The 27,838-nt window shown below is 25.6% G+C and overlaps 1 protein-coding gene across 1 annotated transcript in view; it reads left to right on the forward strand.

The window, feature by feature from the left end:
- Positions 1-27,838, forward strand: part of LOC129612551 (frizzled-2-like) — a 256,524-nt gene that overhangs the window by 133,743 nt on the left and 94,943 nt on the right. Inside the window, exon 4 of the mRNA XM_055526212.1 lies at positions 17,908-18,098. The gene's annotated coding sequence lies outside the window, so the exon portion shown is untranslated. The remainder of the gene's footprint in view (positions 1-17,907; positions 18,099-27,838) is intronic.

Here is a 27,838-nt window from a genome sequence, read left to right on the forward strand (position 1 = left end):
GACACAAATGTTACATACATACATACTCATATATTTTTTCTATTTACTGTGTGTAATATCTTCACAAATTCTGTACAAAAAAAATATTAATATCCTTGCGCGTCTTCATAAAGTAAAATTTCATTTCATATATCGTCGGCTGAGAAAGAAAACAACGTATAACATTTATACGTCGTTATCCGATTTTATCACCATTGGATTCTCCATAGTCGATTCTATAAGTTGAGTTACTTTATATTTCTCTATCTTTTCATTCTAACATACTTTTTAAATAAAAACGAAAATATTGTATAAAGCATTTTTAGAAACTAATTAATAACAAAATAGCGTAAAATGCGTTTACTTTGTTTTATTGCCAAACCGTAACTTTTTACAAAATTTAAAATAACGTAATGAATTCTTACACTATTTTGGTAGAAAATTTATCATTCAGTTGTTAATTTCAATACCAAATAAAAAAGTGTATGTTACTTTTACACGCTTTTTAAATTTTAATAAAAAAAATTTTTGCAATAAACTGAAAAGTAAAACGGTGTAAGAATTTCATACACTGTTTCATATTGTCTTATACACTACTTTAATTTTGAATTTTGAATCGTCTTCCCTGGCAAACAATACAATAAAACAGCGTACAAAACAAACGTACATATGTACATTATACTTTTACATTTGTTTAATTCTATATGCATCTTCATGTATAAGACAAATATTTTTAACAAATAAGTGTTCTGTTGGATTTTGTTGATCAGTACAGAACTTAAAGTTATAACTTTTTTAATAAGTGAAGTAAATAATTAATAATTTAAGGCAAAATTTTATACTCACAACAATTAAAATAATTTTGTTGTGTTACTCAAAAAGAAAAGGAATAAAAATTTTAATGATGTGAAATTTTAATGAAGAAGTGGTAACATTTTTCGAAAAGTCACCAGAAAATTCTATTACAGACTTTTCTTCTGGTTCTGATGACAATTATGAACCTAGCAAGAGTTCAGCATCTGAAACGGGTGAAGCGGAACCAGAAAAACTTACAGAATGTTTTATAGACTAAACGTTTGATAATGAAACCATTACACCTACATCACCGGAAACACTACTCGAAAAAATTTTAGAAAGTACTAATCTTAGTGAAAATGTAAAAAAGCAATAAAAAAAATTAAAAAAGAAAGAATTCAAAGCAAAAGAACGTTACAACGGAATTTGCAACTACCAACACAATTGCGTTGAAAAATTTCCTTAAGATGCAAGAATTAATAGTAATAATTCGTATTGAAAGCTGGGTGATTATGGAAAGAAAAGATTATTTCTAAAACATACTTTCACACACAAAGTATATACAAGAAAACGACCGCGAATATCTCGAAAAAATTTTACGCTTTGTTATACATTTTATGGTAAAACCGTTTCCAAAAAAACTTAACTTAAGCATTATAAAATACACATAAAAGTTGGCTAGCATACTTATAAAAGAATCTTTAATACAAAATTTAGTTACTCGTTTCATGTGCGCAATATGAAAACATGATCAATCAATCTTAGTTAGAAACATTCAGTAACATTTTATCAAAACTTGGCAGAAAAAGCCTCATCTAAAAATAATTTATCTAAATTAAACGAACCAAGCTATTCAGAAGACGAGATTGAAGAGCTATAATTAATTTTTAAAACTAAGTTTCAAAGTTTCAAGTAGAAATAATGTACATTTGAATTATCTTTTATGTTAATATTATTTATTTTTGTTTACGACTTTTCATGTTACATTAATATCGATAAAAATACCTGTTTATATTTTCAAATGAATGTTAAAGTATGTAATGTTAATTTTGTTTCTCAAATTATACTAATTTTTTACAAAATAAAATAACGTATAAATAAAAATGAAATGGTGTATACCATACAAAAAAATTAAAATGAAACAGTGTATAACTTTCTTCATACAATTTCTACCAAAAATAAAATAGTGTAAGAAGTACCAAGAAATTTCAAACCTCTAATTTTCTAAGATCTACAAAAATTTATTTAATCAAATTTATGCAAATAAACTATTTATTCCCCCAAAAATGTTTAACATAACTTTTCAGGATAGTCAAAGATGACGACCGGAAAATTTTAGATTCGAAACTTCATTTTCATTTTGCAAAAAACTTCAAACGCGATTTACTCAAAACTATACCTTTTTTTATACGCTGTTTTATTTCTCAGCCGACGATATTATGTTTTTTTAACTGGATAAAATTGAATAAACTGCAGGATGAGAACACAATTTGAATATTTGAAATTTTTGTTACAAAAAACATTAACATTCATATGTATAATATAATAAGAAAAAAGACAAAAAACAAAAATTATAAAATCCATAAAGCAATATTAAAAAACAGGATTTCCAGGATAATACTAATATGCGAATGTTTTTAAATTGTACCTATATAATAATGTAAATCTGTAATAAAGGATAAAGGAATAGAATTTTTGTTATTCTTTCCAACATTAAATCTGATAGGCATATACACAAACTTTTAGGTTAGATTAAAAAGAGGTGATTTTTCTACAAAGATTGAGGTTTTTCTTTTCCTTTCTTATCTCTTCGTTTTTACAAGTTTAGCCTTATATCCTTAAAGCAAAGAAACGCAAAAAAAAATGAAAATAAGAACACAAAAAGCAAGGCTCTCTGAGAAAAGTTTTCCCTACCGTTATTTTCATTGTTTTCCTTTCTTCCTCTTTATTTTTGTTATCCTTAATCTCTGCATTTTCTTTTTTTATTTTGTGAATTTTGAAAAGGGTTAAATGTCTATCATTCTTTGCTTTATATGTGTTTGTGTATATGTATTGTACATGTATATATATTTAAGATTATGATAGTATATATATAATTTTCCTATTTTAACTAAATCTTTACCTCTGTTTCTTCCTCTACATTACCTTTCTTTTGATATTTTTTTATTACACCTTAATAAATAAAGTAAATACTTTCATAAAAACTTTTATACTTTGGCGTATTTAAAGATTCGATTTTTGTTTTTCGTTTTTATAAAATATTTAATTTACATACATTTGCATTTACATACACGTACACATAGAATATTATTAAGATAAAATTAAATCGATATTAGATGCAATTTCAAGTATTTTGTATCAAAGGAAAACAAAAAAAAAATTCAATCTCTACGATATTAAAAATAAAAGCAAAATTTTATTGCAAAATGAAAAAAATCTAGAAGAAAAGAGAAAATTCAAAACAAAATTTACAGTTCAGCAATAATTTTATGCAATTATAGAAAACTTTTAATCTTCCTTAATTTATTAATGTAAAATATGGAAATTACGATATTTTTTTTAACTAAGAATCAGAAGAAATTATTCAAAAAGTGAATAATGTCGACATTTAACAAAGGTAAATGTATTTGCACTTGATTTATTTGAATTGATTTCTGCTTTGTTGTATTAAAAACTTATATGCATATAAAAACTATAAAAGATTTTAAGACCCATGCAGTAATTAAGTGGAGTATTTTAAAAACAAGATTCCGCAAACTCATAAAACCTCATTAAACCAAAATTTTGTTACAAATTTCGGTTTAATAAAGTCTTTAAGCAACTCGTACACAATAGTAACAATATATACTTGCTAACTAAGTCATTGGCCCTACTTAAAACTCTAAACAAAACAAAATTTGAGTTATTTATGAACAAATAAATTTGTGCAAACTCATTAAAACGGAAGAGTGTCAATTTACACTTTTGGTCTATTAGAGAAAAACCAAAAAATTCGTTTCACTCATTGGGTGAATTTTGAATTAGAATAGATCTATAGGTACTATATAAATAATGAATTTATTTCTGATATAGGGAAGCTGAAATTAAAAAAATAAAAAAAAATTGAGCAAGTTACCTAGGAGTATTCAATATAGAGTTTAGTGCAAATTTCATGAAGATTTCTCAAAGCACCATAATATGTCATATTTTACAAATTTGATTTAAATTCTCACTTTCTCATGAAAGGTATTCCTTTCCAGCTTTTACCAAACAATTTTTTTCTTTTCCTCTCGTAATTTTAGTGAAATTCATTAAAAATCTTACAACGACTCTTCCCCCCTTTATTAAATATATTTTTCTCTATTTCAAACTAAGCAATTTGATATGCATGATCTATTAACTTTAAATTAAATCGATTTTCAAAATTCAATAATTTTCCAATTGCTGATAATTACAGAGAACAATAACTCCATAGCTTTCTTCTATCCCATTCCATTCTTGCATAGGGATTCTTTTGGTTTGAGAGAGCCGTACTCTATTTTATAACTTTCTCCTTTTGTTTTTTCTCTCAATATTTTTTCTCTTCTACTTTTACAATAAAAAAATTTCTATTTATTTTTACTTTGCAATGATTTTTCTCTATTCACTCTCTTCCGTTTGCTCCAAGCAATTTTTCTCTCTTTATCTCTCTTCAATTGCAATGTAAGAATAGACATAAAGAAATTCAACTACACGATAGGATATCCCTTTTTTCATTTTCTATACCCTTATTTTTGATAAATATCCTTTGAGTAAAAAAAAAAACGGGGTTTTTGTTGTTTTTTAATTAATAATTTTTTTTATTTATTTCTGATTTCTCTATACTGTTTCCCTTTTATACGAGTATTATAAAAAACTCAAACGATGAAAGTAATTCCCTTGAATCTGCAATTCTATAGCCTCATATAGGCTTAATTGTAACTTAAACTGACTTAATTGAACCGTTGGAAAAAAAACAAATCCTTTAAATAAATTTCTCTGCCTTTACCTTCTTCAATATTTTTATTTTATCTTTATATATTAGTACACAAAGAGTTGCCGCCTTTGCTTTCTGATTTAATATAGTGATAAAGATCAAAGAGCGTCGAACCACTTTTAAAAGGTCATTTTCATTATCATTTTTATTTTTTTTACTTTTTTAAAAAGAAATTTTAAATTTCCCTTTTGTAAACTTACAATTAATGGAAAACTAGAGGAAAATCTGCATTCATTGTTAATCAAAAAAAACGTCAAACGATTTTGTTTTTAACTATGGTAAAAAGTGGTAAGAGTTCACAAAAAGAGAAAATAATCACATTACAAATTATAAATCCGAATTCACTTTATAGTCTTGATTTTTTCTCAAATAATTTTTCACTTTGTTTTTTATAATATGATCAAGGATTATACGAATCTTTGATGGGGGGAAAAATCTTTTGATTTTAAATTTTTTTTTTTTTATATAACTATGATGAAAATTTTTGTTGCACACTGCATGAAATTCAAATAATTTTATAGAAGCAGAATCTTCGTATTCATGATTAAGTATTTAAATATGGTCTTGATTCACAATCGAAAGTCAAGATTTCAAAATTGAAGTATCAAAATTACTATTATTCCGAAATTTTGTATTTTTCTTGCACATTGACGTATTTTTTAGTCAATTACTTAATATTTGTGTCACCTGAACAGATTTTATGGCGCTCTAAACTGATTTTAGGGAAGATGATCGAGAACAACTCCGTTAACTTATAACTATAGCAAAATCATCTTTTAATAAAATTAATCCATCTTTTAAATTAATCTTAACAACTTTTCATCTGTGCAGTTTTCGAAATGTTATTGAATTTTCTTAAATTTCACATAATTTTCGTAGGTTACATTAGAGTCAATAAAAAATGAAACGAATAAAGAACACATACTTTGATAATATATTAAAAATACAATATTTTTCGATACATAGACAAAAATTTAAACAAGTAAAAGCAGTAGACTGTTGTCTGCACAAGAAGCATCCAACTAGCTGCTATCGTTTTCTTCTACTTTTTTTACAATATACTGTATGAATAAAAAATAAACTATGTATTTTGAATGGTAAACTATGGATTATGGCCCAATAAAACTTATGTAATAAAGTAATCCAAGTATTTTTTAATATCATAATAAATTAATGCAAGGTTGAAAAATTAATTGCATGGCTGAGAGGCAGAAAATTTTTGCAAATTTGTATACCTAATTAAAACAAACTAAACTTACAAAACTGATATATTTACTGTACTTATAGTTTATAATTTCAATTCTATCATATTTCATTCTCAATCATATTTTACTAGTAGAATTTTATGTAATATTATTCATATTTTTGCCTACATACATACACTAGACGTACAATTAGACCTAATTTAAAAAGTACTAAAAATTATTAAAAAAATTCTGTAAACCTTTTATTTCTCATCCCTTAAGGATAAGCAATTTTTCAAAAAACAGAAAACCCAAAGCGATACAAAACTAGTTATAGTATTTTTCAAAAAGTAGTTATTATAATTTTTACATTTCATTTGCAATAAAAAAAAACTAATATATGATTTATGTAGAAGATTATTTGTCAGTCCGAATATACACAATTTTCAATACACTTGTTATTTTAACTTAAAAAAAAAGTGATTCATTTGAAAGGGTTTTTATTTCTGAATTAATATGCAATAATTGGGTGAATATCAAATTTCAATTTGACCGAACACTATGATAAAACTTTTAGGACTTTGAGGGGTCAAGAACTTAAAGAAGATGTTCTATGAAAAATAGTTTATTGTCATATTTAACAGATGTTGTAGCATAAAGATTATTTAACCATATTAAAAAGCAGTAATAGTAAACTAATTGATAAAAATTATTTGAGGACAAAGAATCTGCTGTTGCTTTCTTAATAAATCCCGTAATCTCTAAGAAAACCTGGACGAAAATTCTGATTTTAAAAGTCTTTTTGGCACGCATATAATAAATTTTAATATAAAGGAATCAAAACTGTTATACTCAAAACTATTAAAATTTGCTTCAATTCCTCAATATTTTGAGGCTTTTCCGGCAATTCATAATTTTCCGTCACTCTTAAATATTGAAAATAGTCAATTCAAATTGTTAATAAATTATTAATTGACCTTAATTCAAACGGGAGGAAAAATAGGGAAGATTTTGAAGGGAAAAATTTTTCCACTTAGATCTTTTTGTCTATGAAAATTAAGAATTTTACTTCTTTCTGTTGCAAATGGATTCGCAAGTCGCTCAAAGGAAATTGTTTGAGTGATACTTTAAATATTCAAGCCTTCATGATTCAAATAAAGCAATTTTTAGATTACGAAATTCAATCAACCTTATATGAAAGACTAACCTTGTAGACTACCCGTAACTAATAAACAGAATAGCTTCAGTATTTTTAAAAATTGCCAATTCATACGATTATGCCAAATTTATTCAAACTAATTTTATCTATTATCAATTCATTTATAATTGGAGACTTACTTCAAAGCTCTAAACATTTTTAGACAAATTAAAGCGAAAAAGAAACATTTTTTTTCACTTTGTTTTTGCTTTTTTCTTATTTCTGTTTTCTCTTTATTAACTTATGCTATTAATTTAAAGCATTCGCCGCTCCAGTCCTTTTTTAACTTTTAAACATAAATTTTTTGCATGACAGGACTTCGAAAAGTAACAAAAACATACAAAATGAATAACAGAAAAAAAGCTCATAAATTAAAAATAAAACCAACTTACTGAAAGAAATGGGCGTAGTTTTCAAAACATTCGCGTATGTTAATAAATTTATGCACATACATAACATGTATGTACGTATGCGTATGTTTCTTTTATACAAGTACGAATATATTGTATAAAATAAAACTCAATTATACGCAGTATGTATCTGTAACTTTATTTCTTTATGACTAGGTTAAAGTTGACTGTATTTCGTTAATATATCTGCATTTATGTATGTATGTAAATATAAATGTTTGTACCTAATATGCTATGTGGTAAAACTTCGTTTTTTTGTTTTATTTTTTTGCATTTTTTGCCTATAAAAAAATTTATGGAACACAAAAATAGTTTTATTTCGATTGAAAATTATGCAAACTGAATTTTTAATTTGCAAGTTTGTATATAAATATTTAATGTAGACAAGTATGTATGCATGCATGTGTTTATGTAGTCATTAAATGTATATTTTATTAAAAGAATATGAAATATACGAAAGTTTAAGGGGCGTATTTAACCAACAAAAACAATTTTTTTTAAATTCACGAGTATAACAAAATCACAGAAATTATTTGGCAAATCACAGAAATTATTTGGCAATGTTTGGAGTTAAAAACAGAATTTTCTAATTATTTGGACATTATTCCTCTTAGCATAGTATCTACATCTCTAATGAATCTGCATCTTCAATGAATCTGCATCTGCAATGAATCTGGAAGTTATTTATTTTTCCCGTTCGGTAGAATAAAACCTTTTAACAATTGAAAAATGGTGGCGACTTTTAAATATGATGATCAAAAAATTGCACTCCTTATTCAAAGATGAAAAACTTTAAAGTTACTTAAAAAAAACTTACACCCTTCAATATAGCAACACATTTTAATGGACAAATTATTTCTCTAAAACTAAAAATTTTTTTAGTATCATACCCTCCCCATCCCTATTTACTGTCGCTGAAGAATTAAAAGTTGCCGAGTTGACTTTAAAATTTTTAAAATGTCAATTTTTGGCAAACTTATTTTATCAAAACCGAAAATTTAAAAATTTTGGTTAATGAAACGGTAATTGAAAATTTACAGTCTAATTGAAGTTTTATTACAAACTATTTTAAAAAAGTATGCAATTTTATATAATGAAAAAATATAACTCCCAAAAGTATGCAATTTTATATATTGAAAAAATTATAGAATTTGCAAATCCAAGTACTTTTCAATTAAATCGAGAACAACACTAAATCCCTTGAAAATTTTTAATTCTTAAAAAACTAGAATTTTTTTCATTTCGTTACTGTATTCATTTTTTAGAATAAAATATTTTATTAAATAATTTAATTATTTTCAAAAGTTTTGATGCTGGCTCAATTAACAATTGGTCGTTCGTTTATTCTATTTCCATACCCATGAACAAAATTATCATAAAAATTGAGAAGCGCCTATATTATTAAGTTATTTGCAATTCTAAAAATTTTTTAAAATCTCTTTCAGCGTTTTGTTCAGAAGTACAACCCTGATTTGTTCAAGCAACCAATACCAATGCAAATCTCTTGATTGCGATGATTTATCATTTTAGCTAATTATTTTTTTTTCACTCCAACTTCAGCATTTTTTTTTCTCTATCTATACACAGCATATTTGTCTCTCCCTTATTCATTTCCTTTTACAAATTATAAATTATGCTGTTTTATTTACTTGATTTTTAGATCCTTTTTATTACTAACGTTTTTTGTTTTTTCCTTTAGTTTTTATTTTTATTCGCGGTTTTTTTTTTTCTTATTGTTTTTATTTCTATTTTGTTTATTTTATTTTTCACATATTTATCAAACTTTAATTTGTGTGGTTGGAAAATTTATGATGTCTATACATAAATGAATGTGTTTGTATAAATACGAGTATATTTTTGAGCTCAGAATGTTATGATTCTAGGCCACATAATGTTGACTGATAAAAACATATAAAACAATACTAATACACACACATACTGCATATGCTTTATATTAGCATGTAGTATGTGCAGTATGGAAAGAGACTGAAGGAAGGTGTAGTAATTGCAAATATTGCAATTACTAATTAAATATTATGTTGATGCGATGAAAACTCGTTAATGAGAATCCTACAAATTCGAGAAGAATTTTGGATCAAATATGAAAATTTCATACTTAATAGTGCTAAAATTAATTAACGGGAAGGGAATGGAAAAATTAATAAATTTTGCGTGTACATAAAACAGCAATATTTGAAATTACAAAAACAAAGTGAGAAAAAAAAACGGAAAAAATTTGAATGATAATTGCACGTATGTTACAAACTCATAAGTTAGTCAATTAACTTAATTGAGATTTATATAGGCCAAAATTAAATAATTTTCGTGCTTTTTACTTATTATTCAAAATCTTCAAAGGTAAATAAGACAATAATTAACAATTATTAATTACTAAATAAATATAAAGCAAATCTAGCATTAATTATTTAGCATAATTAATGCTAGACTGATTAGCAAATGAGCATTATTATTTAAAACGGAAATTTATTACGATTTTAATACTTAATCAGGCTTTTCAAGATTACAAAACGCTAACAAATGAATTCTATTATTTCTTCATATTGACTTATTCAGCAGATTATCTGTGATAAATTCAGTCAGTCAGTTAATCTTGAAACCATTGCATCATACCATACCTCCGTATTTGTTTTCTCTCTTCTTGTTATTGCAGTCTAAAACATACCGGACTATTATATTATCTGAACCAGTTTGTATATTGCAATCTTTAAGTAAAAGAAAAATTATGTTTATTACGCATATTAATTTTAAATTATTCAGAGATGATTTGAAACATTTGAAATATATTGAGTTCCATTACTCCTAAGAATCAATATATTCAATTTCATATCTAACACGTTACTGATTGTTACTCAAGCTACAAAGAAATGTAACGCAAACTTGAAAATTAACAGTTTCAAATAAACCTTATTCGTTTAGATATCAATATCTACTGCACGTCGTAAATAGTCACAGATGCCAAAACTGTAAGACTAAAGAAAATCTTCGTTTAATTAAATTTCAAATTAATTTTAAATCGTTCTCAATACTTACAAAACTTCACCTATATAAACTTTTGAATAAAATAAATTCAAAACATATTTTTAGGCGAATTTATTAAGACATGTAAAATAATTTGATATTAAACTACCGTCAATTTAAAACTTTTTCTATCAATCAATAACTAAAAATTACTTTTTAAACTTTTACGGCAAAAAATTTTCGCGAAAGTAATTTTTTATTTTCAATCTTCCAAATTTTTTTTTTTTCTACTTGCATCTACTCAAGAGTTCTCAAATCAATTTTTATCTGGAAAGTTTTTTTAAAGGAAAGGAAGAAGAAAAGTTTTTTTCTAAAGGCAATAAACTTTTACCTTTCAAATTTTAAAACGATGTAAAAAGAAAAACGCCACCGACTAAAATGAAAAACTTTTTTGATATTAGCAAAGTTTCGAGTTTAATTTCATATTATACGTTTATACATAGAAGCTTTGACACCTGTTCAATAAATTTACATAAAGTATTATTATAAATGCCTATAAGAAATTTTCGATTCTTTGAGTAACAAAATGACGACAAAAAAATATTGTTTTTTTTTTTTTTTTTTTTTGTAATCTCAGAAAATCGATTAGAATTTGTTGAATTTTTGATGAAGTTTAATTTAATGTGGTATATTAGGAAACTTCAAAACTGTTGTGTTTTTTAAGACAATGGTACAGAGATTTTCAATGAGTTGAAATTTTAAAAAAAATATGAGCATACAGAGTGGTCTGAAACTGGTATTAAAGTTCTCGTGGATTGATACCGTTAATTGCTTTATTAAAAAAAAAGTTGTGAATAAAACAACACATCGTTTTACCATCAACCGCTTCAAAACTCTTATCTAATTAAAAACCACTTTTAAAACATTTTTTTCCTTAAAATACTAAAAGGAATCACTCCCCCGAAACCACAAAATAAAGTAATTCCATTTTGGGCATTCCCAAAAATACAATAGCTCGATAGTTTTCTCAGAAACTGGAGAGAATTTTTACAAGTTTCAAAAATTCCTAAATATAGAAGGAAAACCGTATTCTTTCAAAATTCTTTTCCAAATTTCAAATTGGTGTAGCACCGGGCCAATACAGCTTCATCGAATGCATAATTAATTTAATTATTTAATGCCTCATTCTAAATTTTTTTTATTTATTTTTTAAAATGATCAGGATTTGCATTTGTACTAGCAATATATGAATAAAGTAGAATACACCGATATTGTGAATAATTTTTAAACTTGGAAGACGAAAAATACATAGCCAGAAAGTAATCTCAGAAGTAAAAATATTTTAAAACAGAAATTGTTTATCTATATACAGGAGGATTCTGAAAGGTATAGAACAACATATTTCATTGGTTAGAGAATTAAAAATGGATAAAACTTTTGTTCCGGACTGGGTGCCAAATCTCAAGGGTTTCCAACTTCTAGGGATTTTAACGAATTTTCACGAAATTTTTACTCATCCAAGTTTCTTTGATTATAACTTCCGTTCTGAAAAAGATGGGGACTTCAAACAAAGAGTTTCTGAAAGGCCTGTTAAAGTGCTTAAAATAAACATGCTGTTTGGTTTCCGTGTTTAACTGTACCTTTGGAATACGAAGCATTCGAACTTTAGGGAAAATCAAATTTTTCCCTTGTTTTATTTTTTCAGGTTTTTCTAACTGCGATAAATTTCATATAATAAATATGATTTTAAAATCTTGAATTTCTTATGGTACAAAAGATATAGCACAACAATATTTTTATGTCAAGATTTTGAAGGCTCTATTTTTCACTATTTTTAATTTTTATTGATTTTAAGCGTTGTAACTATCAACTATCATTAATTTTTGATGACAAAAGTCACTCGAAAAATAGTTGACATTGTTAAGAGCCGCTATTTTGATAAAAAATCAGAATTTTTGTGTTTTATTGAAATTTAACAAGTAGTAATAAAATTGAAACGAAATTTTGTAAAAACTTTTAATTTGAAAAAGAAAAATTGATTTTAAAAAATTTGAAATTTTTGAAAAGAAAAACAAGAATTTTCATTTTGGAAAACAAAAAAAAAATCTAGTAATCAAAAAATTTTTTTCGAAACTTTTCTTGGTAAAGAAATTGATAGTTTTTTAATTTTTGCCAATTTTTGTAAGAAATGGTACCTATATGGTTTGGAATTTTTATATGCATTTTCCTCAGATTGGGTGCAATTTAAAAATTCGAAAAAATATTTTCGGAATCTAGACACCATTTGGCATCTGAAGTCATTAAAATTATCCAGGTGGAGTGAATTTTTAAAAACATGCAATACAAAATTTGACATTTATTCTAATAGAAATTTTTTTTTCAATACGAAAATTTAATTTTTTTACTCAAAATAGAGTTTGTATAAAATTATGAAGTTAATAAATAATTAATAAATAATTTAATGGTATTAAAAAACGTTAAACATATTTCTACAAAAACTAAAATTGGTATGCGGTTGCTGCAACTAAATAGGCGTTCCAATAAAGCAATTAATTTAAAATATGCGATTGAATAGAAAGAAGATTTGAAAGAAGAAAACTATAGAGTTTTTCCGAATTAGGTGAACTTCAAAAGATAAGTTGGTGTTTGTTTTGAGATTATTGTAAATTTTTTGGATATGGAATTCATATTTTTCCAAATTTTTTGATAAAGGAATATTAAATTGAATTTAATTTTAATTTTATTAACATCTGGTTTTGTTTTAATTGAATTCGTGGCTCACAATATTTGTAGTTTTTGCACTATATCTTCTGTAACATAAAAATTTTTTTAATGTTTAAGGACTTACATTAAAATTTAAGCAGCTGGGAAAAATTCTGTAAAAAAAATAACATTTAAGCAGCTGGAAAAAATTCTATGAAAAACAGTCCGGAATAAATATTTTACCCGTTTTCGATCCTCTAACGAATGGTATAATATGTTGTTGTATATCTATCAGAATCACCCTGTATACCAAGGTTTTGCGGAACACTCTTTAAAAATATGCTAATAATACACTATGCTTGACTTTTATATGTGTTTGAATTTATATGCAACTTTTCATCATCATGCTAATCGTCTTATAATCATTATTGGCTTGCAAATCACTCTGCAAAAATTATTTTGAAATATGAGATTTCAATCAACAAAAACAAAAGAAAATTTACTTCTTATTGATGAACTTTTTGATGATGTTGTGCATTTTTCGAGCAATGATTAAAGCATACAAGTATTTAATGTCGAAATGAGAAAATCTATTTGAAGTGGAAGTGATTTATTACTTTGAAAAAGCAAAAAAAGAAAACAAAAGCATAATTTTGAAAATTTTGAGATTTGATTCGTGAAAAAAAAAATTCAATGTATCAAATTAAAAATTTTGTGAAAGAAAATCCATATTGCAGTTTTGTGTTGAACAAACTAAAAATAAAAAAACCAATTTAGTTTAGAAAAGTTCTCATATTTTAATGGCGTTGCAAAATTAATTAAGCAATGTATAAACGTGAACTGTTTTGTACTGGTATTTAGCATATTATTTTCGCATATAAATAATTGGCGATTTATTTGAATTGAACATGTTAATATTCTTAAAAATTTACAAATACTAATATTAAAGTTTTTAATAACTTAATTTGCAAGAGATTTCCCACATTACTCAGCAAGAAATTTTACGCGAAAGCAACATAGCAACAAAAAATTGAAAGTAAGTCGAGCCGTTGATTAGCAAATTATGGATCATACAAAAATATTATTGAAGTTCACAATTTTCATTCAATTTAAAAATCAAACGCTTAAGAACTATAATTCCAGTGTAAGGACTATGATTGAATGCAACACAACAATATTAGGTCTCATATAACAACTTCTAAAATCTTTAGATATAATATTGCAATGGAAAAATTTTTCTATCATTCTTTCTTCTTGTATCGTTCTCAGTATCAAAATTTTTAAAACTTTTTGGAGTTATTTGTTTATAATGGAGAAAAATTGCTATTGCTTGCTGATAACACACCAAACAATTGAAAAAAGCAGCTTTTTTTCTGTCAAATTTTTAAAATATTATGAGAAAAAACTAAGAAAATGACATTCTATGTGTACTAAACCCTGGTGTAATCGAAAAGATAATGCTGCGATTATATTGCAGAATGTAGCTGAACATTGCATCAAAATACTTTAGTTGGAATGTTCAGCTATACAAAAACACTGACATTTTTATTTTTTCCAATTGAAATTTCTAATGTTGTAATTCACAACAAAATTAAGTGCGACACGTTATCTTTCACAGGAAATATTTTCCATTTTTAGCTTCAATTTCTAATTAATTTTAATCAATGTTTCTTGAGCTAATCTCACTATTTAGAATAATTCATTTGTCATAAAACGCAGAACAAGGCGATAATAAGGATTTCATCAATATTGCGTTCATATTTTATTAATATTCCTTTGTTTAATTAAAATGATTCAACCGTCATCATATTCTTAAGGGAAAACTTTTTGTACACGGATTTGTTTTTGTAGCTTTATAAATCATAATTCAAAGATTCCAAAAAAAAAAAAAAAATACCAAAACAGTAAATGCCCAAGAGTAAAAATGCACAGCTTATTAGCATTTTTTTTTTTTTGCAATACAAACAGGCAGCACGACAGAAAACGTAAAAAAAAGGAAAAAACCGTACATTGCACATATTTTTGTCACGGTCTTATAATATTTAAGGATATAGACTAGAAAAAACAAATAAATTATTTTGCTTCTCAGTTTTTTTCTCCAATAATTTTATACGTATACATAGAAATGTGTGTTTTTAAACGTACAGCATCCGAAATGACTCATGTTAGAAAATGCAATGAAACGTTATGATAATGAGTGCACTATTGGACAAATTACTATTGCTGAAAACAAAAAAATCTATAAAAAATTATTGTCGTGCTTCTGTCGTAGTTCTAAAACTGCTGTTACCACTAATCCTACTGATATTTTATTGCTGTTTTGTTATCCTACTTGTAATTTTTTTATTTTAATTCCTTCAATAATACACAAATATAAAAGAAAGGTATAGTTATTTTCTCTTTTCTTTTATGATATTAAAAGGACGACTAGTTCAATACAAACGTACTACTGAATTTGCTACAATTTCCTTAGATTAACTAAGGTAAACTTAGGCTAAATATATCCGCAGCAAAGCTATGTACATATGGTCACAACTTTAACTAACTCAACAAATTTTTTAAACTGATGATCTTTGAATTAGATCTTAGATTTTGGACGAATCTGTTTCTCATGCAACGAAGTGCTGACATAAATTGTTTACAATTTATTTTATATATAGCAAATAACAAATTAATCACGACTAAAGAATACTAAAATAGCATTTTTATGGAAAACCAAGTTCGAAGAACCCATACGGATACCCCAGAGTTTAAAGAATTTTTTGCCAGAGTGGAAACAAATTTCCTTGTTTTGGTCTTAAATTAGAGTCAATACACTATCGATTCATGTATCGATTTTATTTATGAAGAATGAAAGCAATGATGAAAAACGAAAACTATCCTAAAGGAATTAAATTAAAAATCACATCGTTTATTTCTGGAATATATTTTACGTGATAAACATTTAAGAGGTCAATGTTCATACACACATCTATACATATCTACTGTATGAATGGGTATAGATTAGAGAAAATATTTATTTTGCAAAAGGTAATAGGGATGAAAAGAATGGAAAAAAGAGGCTGGCTTGGCTTTCTTTTTTTCTACTTTTATTTTGTTTTCTAGTTTTTGCTTTCTTTGCTTGGAAAGATAGACTACATAGTTGGAACTTCTAAATTTTTTGCTACTATTTTCTTCGTAAATTTTCTTTAAAAAAAAACCATTTGTAACTCTAGTTCTGCTTTGCAATATTTTTTTAAGAGTTTTAGTTCTCGAGTTTTCATTATTATTGCTTATTTTGATTTATTCATTGTTGATTTAATGTCAAAGGGCAAATTGAAAATTTTGTTTTTCATTTGACAATATTTTGTTGTTTTAAAGAAAAAGAAAAAAAAAGTTATGGTAACTCGTTACTTTGCAATTCAAAAATTTTATTCAGCCGTGGCTTTTTGAACCTTGATTATTATTCGGGTTTGAACGTAAAATACATTTTGGATTTTATTAACTTTTATGTTCATTACTTTATCATTGATCCAATTTAATTTAATTTTTATGTAAATTAATTAGATGACAATTGAGATTATATGAGCTTCCATGTACTAAGAACATGTAATTTTCAACTTCATTTATAGTATACAAGTTTTAAATGATTTAGTCTATTAGGTTAAATTAAGAAAATTAATTGGGTTTTCATTTCCTAACCAATGTGTTAAAGTTTTGTTTTTTTGTGGAAAACCGTCATTTTATAGCAAAATATATGTACATATATATATTACACGACCGCGCTACGTACCATAAATTCACAAGTTAATATTTTTTTGGTTAATTTTAATTCCAAAAAATAATTTTCTAAAAGCTCCCGAAATAATTGAATGAAGACTCATACAGGACTTTTTAGACCAAGACCACTAAATAGTTTGGTACCCAATTTCTAAACCACTACAATTACAATGTAATGAATAAAATTCTCAAAGCACAATTTGTTTTTTAAACCTACATTATAGAACCACAAAAAAAAATTTATTATTCAATTCACAATTATATGAAAATAGTTAATAATAACATCAATATTCAGTAATAATAAGTAAATAATAATAATTTTGTGGTGAAAATGTTTATAAGACGTCATTTTGATCGCCATTTATGATAATAGGGGATCAAAAGTTTTTATTTCTTTGTTTGTTGACTTTCTTAAATGCGACAAGCGACAATAATGTTTCACAATAAACTAGTGCCGCTTTATTTTATTTAAATGCAATTCAATCGAATTAAACTCAATTTACTTACCTCTCCCTTCACTCCCCCTTACATAAAAACCGCCTTTGTTATTATTTATTATTATTTTGTTTTCATAATTTTCTATTCCCTTTTCCGTATAATTTTATTACCATTAAGCATTTTATTTTTTAATATTTTCTTATTATTATTCAAATTATATCATTTATTTTGTATATGGAATTGTACTGGGTCGATACTTCACTTGTATTCAGAAAATTTTAGTTTATAAATATGTAGTTAGAAAAAAAATGTTAATCAATATTCAAAGTTGTCAAATTATTGACAATTATTTGATTTTTTTGTTGTTAACTTTAATTTATTGTTTTTATTCTTTTTTTTGTTTTTTATCTAATTTTAATTTTTTTTTTCTATTTTGTTTATAAATGTGGATTTGTTTGATTTTTTCAGATTTATTTACCTGTGCACATATCAATAATATTTTGAAAAGAAAAGGGAAAAAACGCAATAATAACAAAAACAAGAGAAACAAAAAAATCATTTATGTAGTTTATTTTTGTCATTTAAAAGTGGAAAGAACCGCACGTACTGCGAAAAATAAAAGCGACGCTAATTTGGAACCGCATAATTAGGCATTCAAGGTAAAAAAAAATTAATTTTTGACTATTTTTATTTTTCATTCTTGCTGTTTTTTATTTTTGTTTTCATAATTCAATATTTTTCTTAACAATTAACTAATTAATTCTAAAAGTTAACAATAATTGGGATTTTTTAAAACTGTTAAAGCTCACACATATTCACATGTACATATGTATGTATTATTTGTGTATATAATGCCAATCAATTTTTTACAAGTTGTTCCGTTTAAGGTAAACATTGATTAATATTAATAAAAACACAAATAATATATTAAAGGAAATTTTCTACGGAAATCAGCCAAATCACAAAATTATACCTTTCGCAAATTTGTTTGGATTTTGACAACATTCCTACTTATGTTAAATTTTTAATGGCTAACGTACAAAATCTATAAAAGTCATAAATTTTAAGTTTTACATTTCTAATCAGAACTGCACCTTTTTGTTTGATTGACATGACGTATTCGATGGATTAGCTGCACTCTTTTGAGGACAAATGTTCCGTTTTATTACCGAGTCCCTAAGATCTTATTCCGCTCATTATCAAGCTTTGATTACATGGGTCCCATCTCTAGAGGATTCTCTAGAGGATTCTCTATATGTTCGCGATATCAATGTTCGATATCTTTTATTCGGAACTGAATTTATCAAAAAATTTCGATTTCACACAATCTGCTTTATTTTTTACCAATCTATTGACAAAAATATCATTGAAGTGGTATTAAAATTACTTTCTGACTTATTTTTCAAAAAAGTAATTGAACCGGTTTGATGTCGAGTTGAAAAATGTGATAGTAAATAAGAGTATATCTGACCATTGGTGCAGTGGTTATGGCACCGGTCCTTTAACCGAAGGGTCTCGGGTTCAAACCCCGGTCAGGTCACTATAAAAATTATATTCAATATTATTATAACTTAATATACAATACTAATAAATATTATACAAGTAATTTTCAAATATTCGTAATATTCCATATTAAAAAAAAACTAAGAAAAATAAACAGTAAATATTAATAACCTCAAATAATTAATATAAATAAAACTACGGCAGGTTAGTCACCTACCTAGTTAAACTCTATGACGCTATGAAACTAGTGCATGAGAAATCATGCACTAGCCCTATGCTCCTTTTAGGAGTGAATAAGGAAAAAAAAATAAGAGTATAACGTATATGTAACAGACTGTCTAACTTAATCAGTTTTTTATCCAATCTGTTCTATCCATAACTCATTGGTTTCAAATAGACAATATTCCTATTCCAAAATAGACTTATGTTTTACAAAATTCACTCAAATTGGACACTTTGTATACCAACATAATGTTTATGCCCATTTTTGCTTTGGGTCTCAACTTAATTTTATTACATGCTTTTTTTTTCTTTGTCATGAAAATTATTTTTTGTGTTTTAATTTATCGTATTGATTAGAAAAGGGTTGGGCTGAATGTCTTCTTATTTTTATTAATAAATATACACTTTCATTTCGTTAATCAATTTGTTAAAAAATTAACTACAACAAAAGGTAACCAACTTTAATTTTTACTGATTGTTAATGATGAGAAAATTTTACTTGTGTCATATTAAAATAGAAAAGATTTTAATTTTTACATTAATGTAACATTTAAATTTTCTGAAAAAAAAAAAATGGGATAGCTATAATGAGGGTTTGACTTATTAGAAATGTTTCAAAACTTTTCGGTATTTTATTTAATAAAAAAATCTTGTATTCATAGTTTAATTTAAATCAGAAATACAAAAAAACACCATGTTTTTATGACTTTATTAAATGATCTATTGTTTTCTTTGAAATAAAAAAAAAATTTTTGTTATTGTAACCCAACCAAAAAACCAAATAAATAAAAATTTTTATTATTTCTAAGGATTTTTTGAAATTTTTTATTAAATTGTGTGAGCTTGATTTGTGCTTAGTAACTCAATAATTGAATTTGGTTTATATGAGAATTTGTATTAGATAACTAGGATAGTCCTAATGACTCGTACATCTAATTCAATTCTAGTTCTAATTAAAAACAAGATACAGCTTGAACAACGATCTTAATTTCAATTTGTTACATGTACGCAGAAATTCACTATTTCACATACTGAAATATCTTCATTTTTTTACAAATAGGTAGACTTGGATTCATAAAATTTTAAACAGAACTCCGGAACTAATGTTAGAAATATAAGGAGCATAACTCCAAACCACTGTAGGGTTTCAAAATTCTATTTGTCTTAGCTTCCAAAATTATTTTCCAACTTTATCAATGAAAAATGTTTATCTAAATTTAATAACATTGTAAAATTATCACAGCATAAACCCGTTCCTTATATCAATTTTAATGATGAAATTTTAATTATTATTTTTCCCTTTTTAAAACTGTCGCATTTTTTTTTAATAAAATCAAAAAATACACTAAAAAGCCCAAATAAATTTTGTATTATCTCAAATGAACTACTTAAACTTTCTTATCAAGCATATCAAAAATAACCTTTAAATTCACACTATTGAGTAAAATATAAAAAAAAAATATTTCTTTTTTTCTTGACATTTTTCAATAGATGGCCTCTAAAATGATTAACAAAACCTAAAGATTTTTTTATAAAAAGAAAACAGAAGAAAAATCTAAAAACTAAAGGGAAATGTACAAAAATAAAAGAAACTTTTAAGAAATTTCTGATTCTGACCTGTTCCAATTATAAAAATAATTTCAATAACATGATTTCATTATTTATTTTTTTAGAAACAATTTCAAAATAAATTTTATATTTTTTTTTTCTAAAATTATCTCTAAATAGCGACATTATCACCCATTACTATATTATTTATAATTAACACTTTTATATTTTAAAATTTATTTGTTAGCATTTAAAATATAAAGATGTGTTCTAAGGTCAAAATAAATTACAACATCTATTTATAATTATAGTGGTTTCCATATGTATGTTTATATATATTTGTGTGCATTAACAATATGATTATAAATAGCTTGTCGCATAATTTAATGCTTTATCATAATTAAAAAGTAATAAATTAACGTTTCTATATTATTCTCTCTTATATTATTGCGCTTTAGAAAAATTAAACAAAGTTCAAAGTAAAAGGACGCAATGTAACATTGAAAAGAAATATTAGACAGAAAAAGAATAAAATACTAGAAGATCGGCACTTGAAGAAGAGCCCGAAAAGAATGATTCTAGAGATAGATACGTAGCGTAGTATAAAAAAAAATAATTATCAACTAATAGTGAAGTGGAAAATAGTTAATAAAATAATTTTTATTTCTCTTTAACTCTTTTCTCTTTTTATTTACTCTTTCACATTTTTTAATAACTGGCTTTCTACCGGTTATTTTGAAAAGTTAAAATTTGAGACAGTATTGTTTCAAATGTCTGTGGCGTGGCGTTTAATTCGTTATTCAATTGACTTCCGTCTAAACTTGTTCGTTTTGACGGAACAAAAATATTAAAATTCCCATTATACCCGTGCGAACGTATGTATTGAGCTAAGCTCATCAAGTTTTTACGAACGATTTACAATAGTAAATGCCAAAACCTGATTTAAAATTGACGCGACCGAGACAGTAATTTTGGTTGTTGTCCTACAATTTTAAAAGTTATTTGGCTATATCTCGGAAATTATTGAAATTAAAATAACATATAGAGATTTCGCATATTTTTTGTTTTCCTGTCAGCTGCCATACAAACTTCAATAATTGTTTGGTTTGATACTATTGAAATCACAGTACTGAAATTTGCCATAAATAATTATATTCATACAGCAGTAACTATATATTTCTGTGTGAACTTATGTCTGAAGAGTTTTATAAATTCGCCACTTAAAAAATTCGCCAATTAAAATTATAGTATGCCGCATGGTCAGCTATAGCATTTGTGTTCGCTCATAGGGTAACAAGCTCATACTTATATCACAGAGTTGACATGATGAACTCTATTTTTTCTCGTTTTCTCTTTCAGATTTGTCAGTTGTTTTCAACATTTTACTCTCCTCTACTTTCATCACGTAAGAGTGTTTTTTTCTTATTTATTTTAAGGGCACATATATATTTACGAATAAAACGCTTTCAAACTTATTGTAGAACTAAAATATATTATGTATATGTGTATGTTCTTACAATTTTATTATTCGTTCAACAAATTGTTATTACCACATGTACTCTACTAAACCACTACACCATTCCACCATATACCTTCAAAATATAATACTCATAAATCTATTCCTTAATAGCCCATAAATTTGAATTTAAAGTAATAAAGCTTAAGTACAAAACCACTGTTAAACTCCATTAATATTATTATTACACACTTTCACACTCATATACATATAACTATATAAAATTAAAAAGAAACAGAAAAAAAAATCCTTTCCTTTCACAATTGCTTGCATATACAAAAAAAAATTATATAGAAAAAGGGTTTTTCATAAGATGTGAAAAACAAAAGAACGAAAATAAATACAATAAAAAAAATGAAAGTTAAAATAAGATAAGAAGCCTCCAGGCAATACTGACACTTTGTTTTTTTTATTTATTTCTTCTTTTATTTTTAAAGGATAATTCTCATTATTATCCTGACATTATTGTTGTTTATATCGTTAAAAATTTTTTATTCACTTGTTTTTCTTTTACTTTGTCTTTCATTTTATTTTTGCCTGCTTTATTAATAATTATACATAAATACACAAACATAGTTCCTATCTATATATACATATGTAGATGGTGTCGCTCTCTATATAAAGTGAATTAGAAAATTGTGGAAAAAATTAAAAACATAAACTTTTTATATTACGGAAACATTTCGCCTTTAACAACACTTCGTATACACTAAGCCTGTACAAAAACCGAACCACCACCCATATTGCTATATTTAAAGGACAATTGGTTCAATATTACTGTTTGTACGACAATCCAACTTTGCTTACATTTCGACTCTTCTATATTTTCACTATATTATTATTTTATTCAAATACGACGAAAAAAATAGAAAGCGTGTTTAAGTATATAAACAAAGGTTATTTACAAACGTATTAACAAAAATGACAGAGAGAGAAAAAAAACTCAAAAACTTTTTTGTTTAATTTCAATTTCATAAACAGCATGCTATTTTGTAAACTGTGTCACAATTTAACAAACTGCCTATAATATAGTTTACACCAAATATATAAGTGTGTTTGTAGTTTCGTTTCTATGTGCGTATGTACGTAGCAGGAGAAAATATATACTCATATACCGCTTAATTAAAATCAGAACCAATTTAAATGGTAATCTCATTAAGATTATGGGCTCTTCTTCGTAAAAAGCTTATGCAAATAAATTATAAGAAAAGCCGGGCAGCAACACAAAATAAAATCAAAATAAAATGAAAACATAAAAATTGAAAGGATAACGGAAAAAATGTACAACTACAGTATATAAAATAAATCAGTTACTCTCAAAAATCTAATAAAATTTTATTTTATTAGATTTTATTAGATTGGAATAGATCCGCAAAACTTCTAAACTTTAGGCTCACATTTGACAATCTTACCGAGCAAAATAAAAACAGATATCGAAAAATTCCTGTAAAATCTAATAAGAGTTAGTCTATTTGTAGAGTGGCCTTTTACGTGGTGAGTAATTTTTAAAATTATTTTTAAGGAGATCAGTGTTTCTTTACAACTTAACTATGATCCGCGTAATTTTAGAAAATTTTTGTTTCTAATATAAATGGAAACTGGCTGCCGGAATATTTTTAATAATTTCAAAATTTTTCAAATTGATTTTAATTTTCTCAAAATAGTTTGAGAATCTTTGATTCAGCTAGATTGAAATTAAATGAATTTTTATAAATGAAAGGAATGAACTTTTAGGGATAAAGGAACTAACATTAATTGTTCATGTTATTGTTCTGTGACTCTTTATATACAGTCAAGCGTGTATTAACCAAGTTTATTTAGTTAAATATATTTCTATATGAAATGTTGGTCGTAATTCAAGAATTTAAATTAAAAAAATTTATTCAAAAGACTTCGAAAGGATAACAAGGATAATAAGTAATTTTATTAGTCAAAGTAAAATTTGGCTTTTCTATACCAATTTAACAGTTTATTTAAAATAAGTTATAAAAGTTTAGAAAATATTCGTACTTTGGTAATAATGGATAAGTCAAGTTAACACATTTGACGTTTCCAAAAAAAAAATCTTAACTTTTGTTATTATAAAACAAATAGCGTTAGATGAGGAATAGCGATGGATCTACTTTCGTATATTTATCTTAACTTTAGTATTATCTAAGTTGTTAAAAATTTTGTGAAAAACCGATAAATTATTTACGCTATTCCTAATTTTGTAACGTGACAAAATAATAAGGATATTTTTCAGATTTTACCCTATTCACTTTATTATTTACCATAAAAATTTTAAAATTTTGAAAAAATATCAACTTAAAGTGGAAATAAAAATTTTAAATGATTGTCATAATCACGCTCTTTTTCGTCAAAATAACTTTGATCAATTTATTATTGATAACATTTGGAACTATGTCAAAACTTTATTTAGGTCATGGAATTACGATAAAAATTTCTTTAAAAATAACGCACGTACATAATTTGATTGCAATCTCTGATTTGCTACTCGATTCTTTATAGTAGCTTTCCCATGAATAAACTAATTTTACACGTTCCTTTGACTGTAATCATACAATCTTTACCTTACTTTACACAGTCTAAATTAAATAAGAATTATATCTAAATTTATATATGTATACAAATATTTTTATAAGTGTAAAATATTCTTGGATTCTTTTCTCAATGCTTTTCATTTCCAAAACTAAGAAACTTTAATTTTTATCACCTTCATTACTTTTAAGTCACAGAAACTATTTATCTGCAATTATGTATGGGCAAATTTAATTTTAAATTAAATTTTTTTTCCTTGAAAAACTAATCCAAGCAGCAAAAAAAACCAACAGAAAAATATTTTAAAATCACTTTGAAAAATTTTTTTAAAGTCACGAATAAAAATGGCAGCACGTAACAAAAACTGTAATCAATTCAGCCATTTTAAAGATTTTTTTTTGGGATTTTGATTTTATGTTGTTTTTCTTGGTCATTCAATATGCCGTCCACCCGTCCAATTGAATTCTAATCAATTTTCAATATTTTAAGGTTACTTTAGTGATATGGCAAAAAAAAAAACGTTTTCCCTTCTTTTTCCTCTTCTACCTTTTTTTTCATTTTTTTTTGTTTTCATTTGTATCCTATTCAACCTTCATCAATGTCTGTTTCAATAGAAAAATAATCGCTTTATTCTATTGTGCACAATCATATAGTAAATTTCCACTTCCTTTCTCTTTTACCCCCAAATCCAAAACTATACATACAAACACACATTGCATATCACCCACATAACAAAATATTTTTCTATCAATTTAGTCAAATTGCTAAAGGAAATTTTTATATTATGACAAAGAAGCAAGCAAAATAAAAGAAAAAACCCTTAAATATGAAAGAAATAAAAAAAGAAGAAAAAGCATTTTAGGACCCAAAACAAAATGTTCTTATACAAATTTTTTTTTCTAATTTTATTTTGATTTTAGAATCACTTTTATATTGTATTTTGAAAATTCCTTTGATAAGAAATTATCGCATAGGGACATATCAAAAAATATTAACCCCATTGAGATTCCGAGGGTTTGAGTTGGGTTCAATTTTTTCTCAATTCATTCATTTTCCACTTAAAGCCATTGTGTTATGCAGCATTGAGCTTTTTTGTTTTCTTAAATATCCTAGAAATATATTAAAGAACAAACACAAACAAACAAAACTGAAATTAATAGAAAAATGAAAAAAAAAAAAATTTCTCTTTTGTTCCGCTTTTTCTTTTTTTCCTTCATTTTTCGTTTTTTTTTATTATCCTTTATCACATATCCTTCATCAAGGGATTTTTATCTTCACCATTTATACCTTTTTGTAAATATCTATGAATATATATGTGCATGCTTCGGAAACATGCATGTTGAACATACAAAAATATTCCCGTACTTATCCTTATTTTCAAAATTCACAATTTTACTAATGTGCTCCATTTCTTCTGGGTTATTTTTGTTTTTTTTCTACCACTCAAACCAATAAAACCAAATTTAGAGTAAAAGGACAAAACAAAAACAGAAAACATAAAAGCACGGAAAAAACCTCAACAACTTCAGGATTTTGAATTTTCACTATCTTCGTCCTTATTTCATTATTATTGTTTTTTTTTTTGAGTTTTTCCATTCTTTGCGAATTTTCTGCGGTATCAGACCAAAAAAAATTTTTTTTTGAATTTCGGAAATGAGAAGAAAAAAATTGGAAAGCTTATTTCAAATTTGAGTCACGTATGTGATGGGGTCTGCAATTCATGACAATGAATATAAAAGATACACTGTTTTCTTTTCCCCGACTCAACCTTATTTCTCTCCTTCTTCCGTTTTTTCTCCTTACCTTCCTAAAATATGATAAAGCAATAAAAAATGTTTTAAGAAAGAATGGAATAAAACTAAATGAATAAAAAAATAGACTTAAGGAATGCGTGCAAAAGCGACGTTCCTAGTTTTTTGTATTTTTAGGTCGGCCCAACCACCATTTACTCGTTTGTAGAAACCATGTAAATGAAATAGCAAAAAACCAAGAAAAATTTCAGATTTTCAAGTTTCAGATTTTGAATTAAGATTTTGTAAAAAAAAAATTCTCTATATACACGCACTTATTAATACTATAAGCATATAGTAAGGGAAGAGAAGTAGAAAGAAAGAAACTAAAATTAGGTCCTTTTCAATTTCTTAGAATAGAAAGTCCTTGAAAAGAAAATTTTTATGTGATTAAACATATGAGTGGCAACAGAGAACAAAATAATAATAAAAGAAAACACAAATATTAAATGGAAATGCTATTTCAAAGCAAAAACAAACACAGAGAAGAGAAACCAAGGGAAGCAAATACCGACAATAACTAGAGAATGATAGCAACCAAATTAACACTGGCAGCAATAAAAATGCTTTTGTTTTTCTATTGTATTTTTATTTTATGTTTGTTTTATGTTGATTCCACATTTTCATCAATTTTAAATTTCTATTTGCGTTCAAAACGATTGCATATAAAAGGATTTCCCACATCATTAAGGATAACATAATAAAATTATTGAAGCGTTCTGCTAAAAAGGAAATATTAAAGGAAATTCTTTTCAATTCGGAAACGAAAAATTTAAAATTAATGAAAAAAAATTTGCTTTTAGTTAGTGTTAGTGAAATATGAACTTATAAAAAGCATCTACTTATGTAAAAGGATTTCAATATAATTGACAGAAGATCAAAATACAAGAGTTAGTTGCACTAAACTTTTGGAGGGAATAAAGTTTAACTAACTTTAGAGCTTGATTAATAGTTTGCTTTTAAAACTTTCCTATTAGGAATTCATTCTGAATTTCATCCTTGATAATTTGACTTAGCTAAATGGAGCCTATGGATTTAACTCTCATCTTGCCCACCCTCTCCATGTTTGCATGATATATGTTCAATTAATAATAATTAAATTAGGTGAATTAGAATTTGACATCGTATAAATTTCATACGTTCAAAAACGCTCAAAAACTTACTGCTATCTTCCATCTCGATATCATTATCGAGCGCATTGCTTGCAATAAGGGAGGTTGTGTGATGACAAAAAATTTCGGATATCGAGTTTTCAGGGGGAACATACTTCTCTACAGGA

Source organism: Condylostylus longicornis, unplaced genomic scaffold (genome assembly GCF_029603195.1).
Source record: "Condylostylus longicornis isolate FDR11 unplaced genomic scaffold, ASM2960319v2 ptg000075l, whole genome shotgun sequence".
Taxonomy (NCBI): domain Eukaryota; kingdom Metazoa; phylum Arthropoda; class Insecta; order Diptera; family Dolichopodidae; genus Condylostylus; species Condylostylus longicornis.